The sequence below is a fragment of the Mirounga angustirostris genome, unplaced genomic scaffold (assembly GCF_029215605.1).
Source record: "Mirounga angustirostris isolate CCGP_5_RB_7025 unplaced genomic scaffold, mMirAng1.0.hap1 SCAF_9, whole genome shotgun sequence".
In the NCBI taxonomy this organism is placed as follows: domain Eukaryota; kingdom Metazoa; phylum Chordata; class Mammalia; order Carnivora; family Phocidae; genus Mirounga; species Mirounga angustirostris.
Window position 1 is genome coordinate 1,805,713 of NW_026991717.1, and position 9,194 is coordinate 1,814,906.

The window sequence follows — 9,194 nt, forward strand, 5'->3', positions numbered from 1 at the left end:
CCTTCTGGAAGTATTTTTCGCCTCTTCCGGAGACAAGCAAATAGACAAACTTCAGGCTGGGTGCCGGGGAGGGGCAGAGCAGGGGGAGTCTGACCACGTAAGGAGCCGGGGTGCAAGGAGGTCGACCCCTCCCTCCGCCTCCCCTCCTCCACTGCGAATCGGCATCTGCAGGGACACACAGAGGATGCACCATGGACACCGTGAGAGGAAGGGGCCCCGTTAGGCCAGTGCGTCGCGGAGAGGGAGACACAGTCGGTCTGAAGGTCTGGTTTGATCTTAGTAAAACCAGCCTGGCGATGTGCCAGGAGGCAAAAGTCTTGATGAAAAAACCCATCCGGACCAGCCCATCGACCAACGTGAGCGTGGCCAAGGGGTCAGGGCTGGGAAGGGCCCTGGAGGACCCTGGACCATCCTTTCTTTATCCGGGCCCAGGGAAGGTGCGGCCCAAGGTGACACTAGGGAGTGACAAAGTCGGGGGGGGCAGTTCCTAGTCTTCTGATCGCCAGTTCAGAAGGGTGTTTTATCCGGAGGGGGGCCCACCAGCTAAGTGGTGTGTGATGTAAATTACAGGGTCTAACACAGGGTGTAGGAGGGGGAGCAAGGGTGAGGGGTGGGCGTGGACCGCTCCAAGGGTGTCCCGTGTGACTCTGGACATTATCGCACACCTTGTGTGAGTGTGTGTGTGTGTGTGTGTGTGTTTAAAGTGCTGTTTTTTTGTTTTTTTGTTTTTTGGTTTTTTTTTGAGAGAGAGAGCATGAGAGGGAGGGAGGAGGGTCAGAGGGAGAAGCAGACTCCCTGCCGAGCAGGGAGCCCGACGCGGGACTCGATCCTGGGACTCCAGGACCATGACCTGAGCCGAAGGCAGTCGCTTAACCACCTGAGCCACCCAGGCGCCCTGCTGTTTCTTAAGTCAATTATCATATGATGTCACTGATATGTGGAATTTAAGAAACAAAACAGGATCATAGGGGAAGGGAGGGAAAAATAAGACGAAATCAGAGAGGGAGACAAACCATAAGAGACTCTTAATCACAGGAAACAAACTGAGGGTTGCTGGAGGGGAGGTGGGTGGGGGATGGGGTAACTGGGGGATGGGCATTCAGGAGGGCTTGTGATGTGATGAGCACTGGGTGTTTTATGCAACTGATGAATCCCTAAACTCTACCTCTGAAACCGATAAGACACTCTATGTTAATTAATTGAATTTAAAGAAATAAAAAGAGAAAACCTAAAAAAAATAGTGTTGTTTCATTAAATGTAAATATTTAAGACATACTACAATTTTCCTCAACCCATTCTGACATTTTCAAGCTTTTTTTATATACTGGCAGCCAAAAAAAAAAAACCCCAAAACCAATTTGTTTCAACCCTTCTCAACAATGAGAGGCCTGAGCAAAGTATATTAATGAGCCATCAAGTATTCAACTATTCATATAACACCCCCGGGGAGCAAATATGAACGAGAAATGTAGGTTATGTAAATGAGACATTTCAGCCCTTTACAAATAATTTCCTACCCATATGGGCCCCGTTGTTTCCAGTTTCAAGTACATGGTACAACTTGTCTCTGGCCCCTCCTGCCGTTCCCTGCTCCGTGGGCCGCGGTGGCCCCATCCGGTCCGGGTGGGAGCCGCCGTCCGCAGCCTCACCTTCGCGTAGAACAGGACCAGCGCTCTCCTCCTGGCAGGGAGAGGAGGGATTTGGTACAAAGCGATGACCGTGTCTTAACTCATCATGTGAGGGGCTCTGGAGTGTCACTTGCTGCCGGGTTGGTGGCAACCAGGGGACACACTCGGGCCGCCAGACCCCGGCTCCTGCCCAGACCCGGGTGTGTTTGCTACAGTCCTCGTGAGCTTGTTCAGTGAGATGGGCGAGCTCCCTCCTGACTTCAGTCCTCCTACCGCCGGGACTGCGTCCTGCGTCACTTGCCTCGCTTGCCGATGCTGAGGCCCAAGTGTTGTTCTGAAGGTCATGCGTAGCTTCCCTGGGTGACAACATCCCCTTTGCAGCCATGAACCCTAGCAGCTCAGCTGCACGGCCCCACGTGCTCTGCTTTCCTGCCCAACACAGGGGTTGAGTGTCCTCATCCCACGACCAGCGCCCCCATCTCTGCCCCGGAGCCCCTCCTCCCACTTCTGGCCCCCCCACCTCTGCCCGGGAGCCCCTCCTCCCACTTCTGGCCCCCCCACCTCTGTCCCAGAGCCCATCCTTCCACTTCTAGCCCCCCGACCTCTACCCCAGAGCCCTGTCCTCCTACTTCCAGGCCCCCCACCTCTGCCCCAGAGCCCATCCTTCCACTTCCAGGCCCCCCACCTCTGCCCTGGAGCCCCTCCTCCCACTTCTGGCCCCCCCACCTCTGCCCCGGAGCCCATCCTTCCACTTCTAGCCCCCCCACCTCTGCCCTAGAACCTGTCCTCCTACTTTCAGCCCCCACCTCTGCCCCGTGCTGGTCGGAAAATGTCTTCCTCTCCCCAGTCCCCACTTACCCCCCAGGCACCTGCTCACCCATGGAGCCAACACATACGTGTCTGGTGCCTGTCATGGGCCAGGCTCCGTTTCAGCGTCAGGACATACAACAGTGAACAACAACATAGTCATCAGTAACCCTGCCTTCTTGGAATTTGGAGTTTATTGGGGGCTGAGGCTGGCAATGGGCTAATCAGCCAGTAAAGGATCCTCAGTCAGTGATGTAAAGTAGACAGGACACAGGGATGGAGAAGGTTTCTCCTTAACACCAGAGTTGGGTTTGTTGTTGTTGGTTGTCATTGTTTATAACTGGCCCTGGGATTCTGTTTTCTTTTTTCTTTTCTTTTTTTTTAAAGATTTTATTTATTTATTTATTTGACACAGAGAGAGAGACAGAGAGAGCAAGAGAGAGCACAAGCGGGGAGGAGAGGGAGAAGCAGGCTTCCTACGGAGCAGGGAGCCCGATGCAGGGCTCGATCCCAGGACCCGGGGACCATGACCTGAGCCGAAGGCAGATGCCCAACCAACGGAGCCACCCGGGCGTCCCGCGAGTCTGTTTTCTAACAGAGACAGAGAAGCAGGCCCAGGGTCACTTGGTATGCAATTTGAATCCTGCTATCTTGAGGGCTTAGACGTCAGATTCCCATCTCTGCCTCTTACTCCCGGCAGAATTAATTAGCTCGTAACTTGCAGACACATTCCTCTGACACCTCAGTGCTCCCAGAGCAGCACCTGGCCCGGGAGGAAGGGCTGGAACCCGAGGGGTTGGCGCCCGCGAGCCCAGAGCAGGACCGCCCTCAGCGTGAGCTTGCTGGGACTCTCCGTGCTTTTTGCTCTTAGGTTTCCTTATCTTTCCCCAATTATTCTTTGTTATGTTGCTAATCTTTATCATGCTGCCTTTTCCCTTATGGGCTTTAGAAGCTATAGATCTTGTTTTACTATGCTAGTTATTACCTTGAAGGAAAAAACATAAATTTGAAACTGTCTTTCTCTACTTAAATGAAAAATAACCCTCCTCTCCCTAGGTAAAGGAAGAAATTTAATATGCTTTTAAATCTCTCGTTCTGTCCCCATTTAACACTCTATTTTCTTGGAATAATCTAGGCTTTTAGATCCACGTTATTATTAACAGCCCTTTCTTCCTACAACTTCCTTTCAGGTGTTACATAATGTTTGCATTGAGTTAATGCCCACGTTCATGGGAGTTCTTTAAACTTAACTACCCATTTCATAGGTTTAAATATCACGTGTTTTATTATTTGTCTCTGCTATTCCTAGAGTCCTAATTTTAATTGGATTGGTTTCTTTCGGGGGCGAATGGAGTGAGCCGTGTGTTGCGGCGTGCCCCCCCCCCGACCCCCCGTACCCAGAACTGTACCATGGCTCATCTAGGACGGGGCGCCTTCACCTGCCCTAGACTTCGGTGGCGGTCATGTGACTTGTCTCGGCCAGTGGTACGTCGTCTGACATAAAATGATAGCTGTTCTGAGTTTGACCTTCAAATGTCCTTGCCCCTTTCTGCTTGTCCTTCCGCCCCCCCACCATCCCAGGAGGAGACAAGCCCTCGCTCATCCACCGCTCCCAAGCAGAACATCCCGGCGGCCTGCAGACCTACAGTGGGAAGCGGCGCTGTCCGCCCACATGCCCCCTGCATCAGCCAAACCCAGCGGGGTCGTTTGTTAGGAAACAATGGGTGACCAATACATAGGAATTCTTCCATTCTTATCGAGAGACAGGCCCTCTTTCTCCCCACTCTGAATCTGCCCTGGCCTGTGACTTGCGCTAATGAGTAGAATTTAGTGCGATTTCTTGGCCTAGCCCTCTGGAAGCCTGGCAGCGTTCTCTGCCCTATCCTGGGATCCAGCCTCCTTGGGGGACAGAGAAAGGCCCCGCCGGCCCCCACCTGCTCCAGCCGCCCCAGCTAAGACATCAGATCAGCTAGTAGCCGGATGGCGCCCACCCGAGCGCGCACCCAGGGGAACAGCCGGCTGGAGCCCAGCCCACCCACCGAGGCGTGAGGAATACTAGACTCAGGGTGGTCTGCTGGGCACCAGGAAAGAGAGAGCAAATACTGGGGGTAACTAGTCTCGGCCATGAAAGGTCATGAGCTCTTTTGTACTTAGTGCAACCTGGGGTCGATGCTGTGGCTCGTATTCCTGGGAGGGTCACACAGCCCACGTAATAGTTTGCCAACGACCTGAGCCAGGCGAGGGCACGGAGGACACGTTGAACAGCCCTCGGTCCCTCGGTCGGCAAACGTGACTTGAGGACCGTAACTTGGTCTCTGGATGTCTGGCTGAGACGGTGCGTCTCTGGACTCGCCAGTGAAACGGGGGGCAGGGGGAGGACCGCCGCTTCTCAAGCCCAAGAGCACCCTCAGCATCGATCAGTACAGTAGCAGGGGGAAATCAAACTCGAAAAATAAATAAACCACTAGGTGCTTGAGGACATTTCTACCTCCTGAGGAGGTGGGAAGATTCTTTTCTGAGGTTGGGAGGGCTTCTATTTGAGAAAAGATCTCAAGAGTGTGATAATATTCTGTTTAGGTTGTTTGATTTGTAGGAAGTAATCTTTTTTTAAAAAAAAAATTTTACTGCAAGAAGAACACTTGGCAGGAGATCCACCGTCTCAACAGGTTTTCAAGAGTAGAACGCAGTGTTGTCCCCTGCACGCATAATGCTGTGCCGCTAGTCTCTGGAGCTTCCTCCTCTTATGGAGGAATTTCATGCCCATTGATTAGCATCTCTTTATTTCCGCCTCCCAGCCAGTCCTGGCAACCCCACTCTACTCCCAGTTTGTTTTTTTAAAGGGAGGGGGTGGGGAGATGCAGAGGGAGAGGGGGAGAGGGAGAGAGAGAATCTCAAGCAGGCTCCATGCCCAGCACGGAGCCCAACGTGGCGCTCGAGATCACAACCCTGAGATCATGACCTGAGCCGAAATCAAGAGTCAGATGCTTAACCGACTGGGCCCCCCGGGTGCCCCACTACTCTCTGCTTCTAATAGTTTGGCTATTTTAGATACCTCAGAGAAGGGAACTCGTGCAGAAATCACCCTTCTGCGCCTGCCTTATTTTACTCAGCGAATGTCCTCCAGGTTCATCCATGTTGTCACAAACGGCAGGATTTCCTTCTTTTTAAAGGCTGAATGATATCATATTCCATTGTATGTATTTACCCACATTTGTTAGGTCCACACACCCATTGACTGATGGATGGGCTGTTTCCACCTTTTGGCTTTTGGGAGTGACGCTGGGATGCACGTGGGGCTGCTCCTATCTCTTCGAGATCCTGGTTTCAATTCTGCGGCATAAACACCCCACGGTGGGCTTGCTGGATCTTCCTTCCGCACCCCACATATTCACGGAAAGTCTGCTATGTGCACACTCGGGGTAAGTGGGGTTCACTTTTGGGAGCTGAAGGACAGGGCTGGTCCTTCATGTAGATCAGAGTACCAAGGATGGAGAGAAGCGCCGCTGGCTGGGAGAAGGGGGTGATGTCAGGTGCTCCCTGGGAATAGGGGTCAGAAGGAGGGGTGACCGCGGAGATCTGATCCCCTGGGATGTGCAGACACCCTGGGGAGGGCCCAATCCATGAACACACACGTGCAGATGAAGGAGTGGGGACACTCAGGGTGCGTGGGACAGATTGGGTTAGACTGAGGAGACACCACCCAGGCGTTCCTTCAAGAAACACAGAACCCCGAAAAAGGCAGATTCTAGCTCCTTCTTTCTGTCTTTGGGGCCCCATAAGGAGCCATTGCCTGACCAGCCAGAGAGTATGGCCGGCTTCTCTTTGTCCACAGGTGCTGGACGGAGGGCAGCCTGGGTCCTGGAACGACTCTCACCGTACCTCTGCATCCAGAGCCTTCCGAGCCCTGAAGGAGACGCAGGAAGTGCGGCGGGAATGGGAGCCCTGTGCTTGGAGCTGTACCCACAGAAGGGGAGCAGCTCCCGGGACCACGAGCCATATGGGAGGCTTGCCCCTCAGAGCCACGAGCCAAATGTAGGTGGCGGTTACACACAGCTACCCAGACAGACTGTTCTGGAAAGTTCCGGAAAGAAGAGTCATCATGAGGAAGGAGAGGAGAAAGTATCATGACTTATTTACAGGTAATACATGCCCACCTGGAAAACTGAGAAGAAATTGAACAACTGGAAGAATTAATATCAAGCAGCTACAAAATAAATATTCAAAAGTCCTCAACTGTCATAGTAATAATTAGAAAAGGTACAGGACCCCATGAACAGATAGCAATATAATTTATAAACGACTTAGGAATAAACTTAATAAGAAATTGGCTGTGTCTTTATTTTTAAGCATTTTTTTTAACTGGGGGATGTAAAAGTCAACATGAATAATTATGAGAAAAGCCTACATAAGGAACAGTCGTTGCCAAGATAGCAGTTCTCTGAAAACTAATTTATAAATTGATTGTGATTCTAATGAAAACACAAGGAGATCATTTTTGAACTTGTCCAGTAGATCTCAGTTCATGGAAAGAATAAATGCTCACAAAGAGCCAAGAAATTTTTTGAGGAAATAAAATTACTGAAGTCAGTGTTTTGCTCCGAGTATTGGCTGAAAGCGATGATTTTGCAAACAGTCTGGTTCAGGAATAGCCAGATGAATAGAAAAGAAATCACATATTTTAAAGAAATTGAGATATGAGAAAGATGGCATTTCATAGCAGTGGGTGAAATAATATTCATTTTTTAAATGTTTATTCATTTATTTAAGTCATCTCTACACCTGATGTGGGGCTCGAATCCATGACCTTGACTGAGATCAAGAGCTGCGCACCCCACTGACAGAGCCAGCCAGGCATCCCCCCTTTTTAGTATTAATTTTTTAAAATAAAAAAATCCCACTGTTGGCTGGAATGCAAACTGGTGCATCCACTGTGGAAAACAGTGTGGAGTTTCCGCAAAAAATTAAAAAGAGAATTACCGCATCGTCCAGTAATTACAATCCTAGGTATTTACCCAAAGAAGATGAGAACACTAACTCACAAAGATATGAGAACCCCAATGTCCATTAGAGCATTATTTACAACAGCCAAGATGTGGAAGCTGCCCATGTCCATCGACTGAGGAATGGATGAAGAAGATGTGGCGTGCATACGCAATAGAATATTACTCAGCCATAAAAAGAATGAAATCCTGCTATTTGTGACCATATGGACGGACCTCAGGGCATTATACTCAGTGAGATAAATCTGAGAAAGACAGATACCCTATGATTTCACTTAAATGTGGAATCTCAAAACAAAACACAACAAAACCAAGCTCACAGATACAGAGAACAGATTGGTGGTTGGGAGAAGGGAGAAGGGTGGAGGGAGTCAAAGTCAAAAGACAAGAAGAAGCTGCAGAAAGGCTCTGGAACTGGGGAAATAGCCAAAGTCTCAGATTCAAGCTCTGGGGATGCGGGGGCCTCCAATGGCATCCTCCTGGTGGGGCCACCCTGGACGGGCCTCGGGTTCTGCCCCTTCAAGGTACCTCCTGGCTCCTGGCAATTCTTTGTAGGTGACAGGTGCACCAGAAGTGCTCAGCACAGAGCATGTGCTCAGAAGTACATGCTAAATGAATGAATGAATGAATGAATGAATGAATGAATGAATGAATGAAAATCGATGTGGGCCTGAAATGCCACTCCATGAAATTCTGGTTTAAGTTGGCTTGCTTCCATGATCAATCCAAGGACTCAGGCTGAGAGTCCAATTATCCCCCCCACCCAAATACAAAAAAAGCTCAAACATACATTTAACTTGATAATAGTAATAAGAGATACTTTGGAAAGGTCGAAAACCAATGTGCAGATTTAAAAAAAAGAAAGAAAGAAAAAAGAAAGCTGGATCCTCAGATATATATTCCAAAGTTAACTCCAGGTGGATAAAGTACTTACCTGTTAAAGTAAATAAGAAGCTTAGGAATGAAGCCCTGGAAATACCAGGAAGAAACACTGCTGTTTGTACAGCTGGGACGGTCTCCGGAATGCAGGTTCCTCGGCCCCCACCCCGGCCCAGCGCAGAGATGCCCCTGGCTCAGCAGCTCCCGCAGCGCGGGCTTGCGGGCGGGATAGATGGATATGCATCAGGGCATGCAGCCCTAGAGCTTCTGCTGCTTTTAAAACAACAAAAAAATCTCAAGTGCCCCCCTGGAAAAAGGTATTTGCAGCATATGCACTAAGAAATAATATTTTTAGTTTAGGAAGAGCGTTTGGAAATCAACAGTCCTCCGCAGGTAAAAATGAGCAGTTCTCAAAGAAGTATTAAAATGGTCATTAACAGGGCGCCTGGGTGGCTCAGTCGGTTGAGCGACTGCCTTCGGCTCAGGTCATGATCCTGAAGTCCCGGGATCGAGTCCCGCATCGGGCTCCCTGCTCGGCGGGGAGTCTGCTTCTCCCTCTGACCCTCCCCCCTCTCATGTGCTCTCTCTCATTCTCTCTCTTTCAAATAAATAAATAAAATCTTAAAAAAAGGGGGCGCCTGGGTGGCTCAGTCGGTTGGGCGACTGCCTTCGGCTCAGGTCATGATCCTGGAGTCCCGGGATCGAGTCCCGCATCGGGCTCCCTGCTCGGCGAGGAGCCTGCTTCTCCCTCTGACCCTCCCTCCTCTCATGTGCTCTCTCTCTCATTCTCTCTCTCTCTCAAATAAATAAATAAAATCTTTAAAAAAAAATGGTCATTAACAGAAGAGTATGCTCATACTTCTTGGAAATACAAATTGAA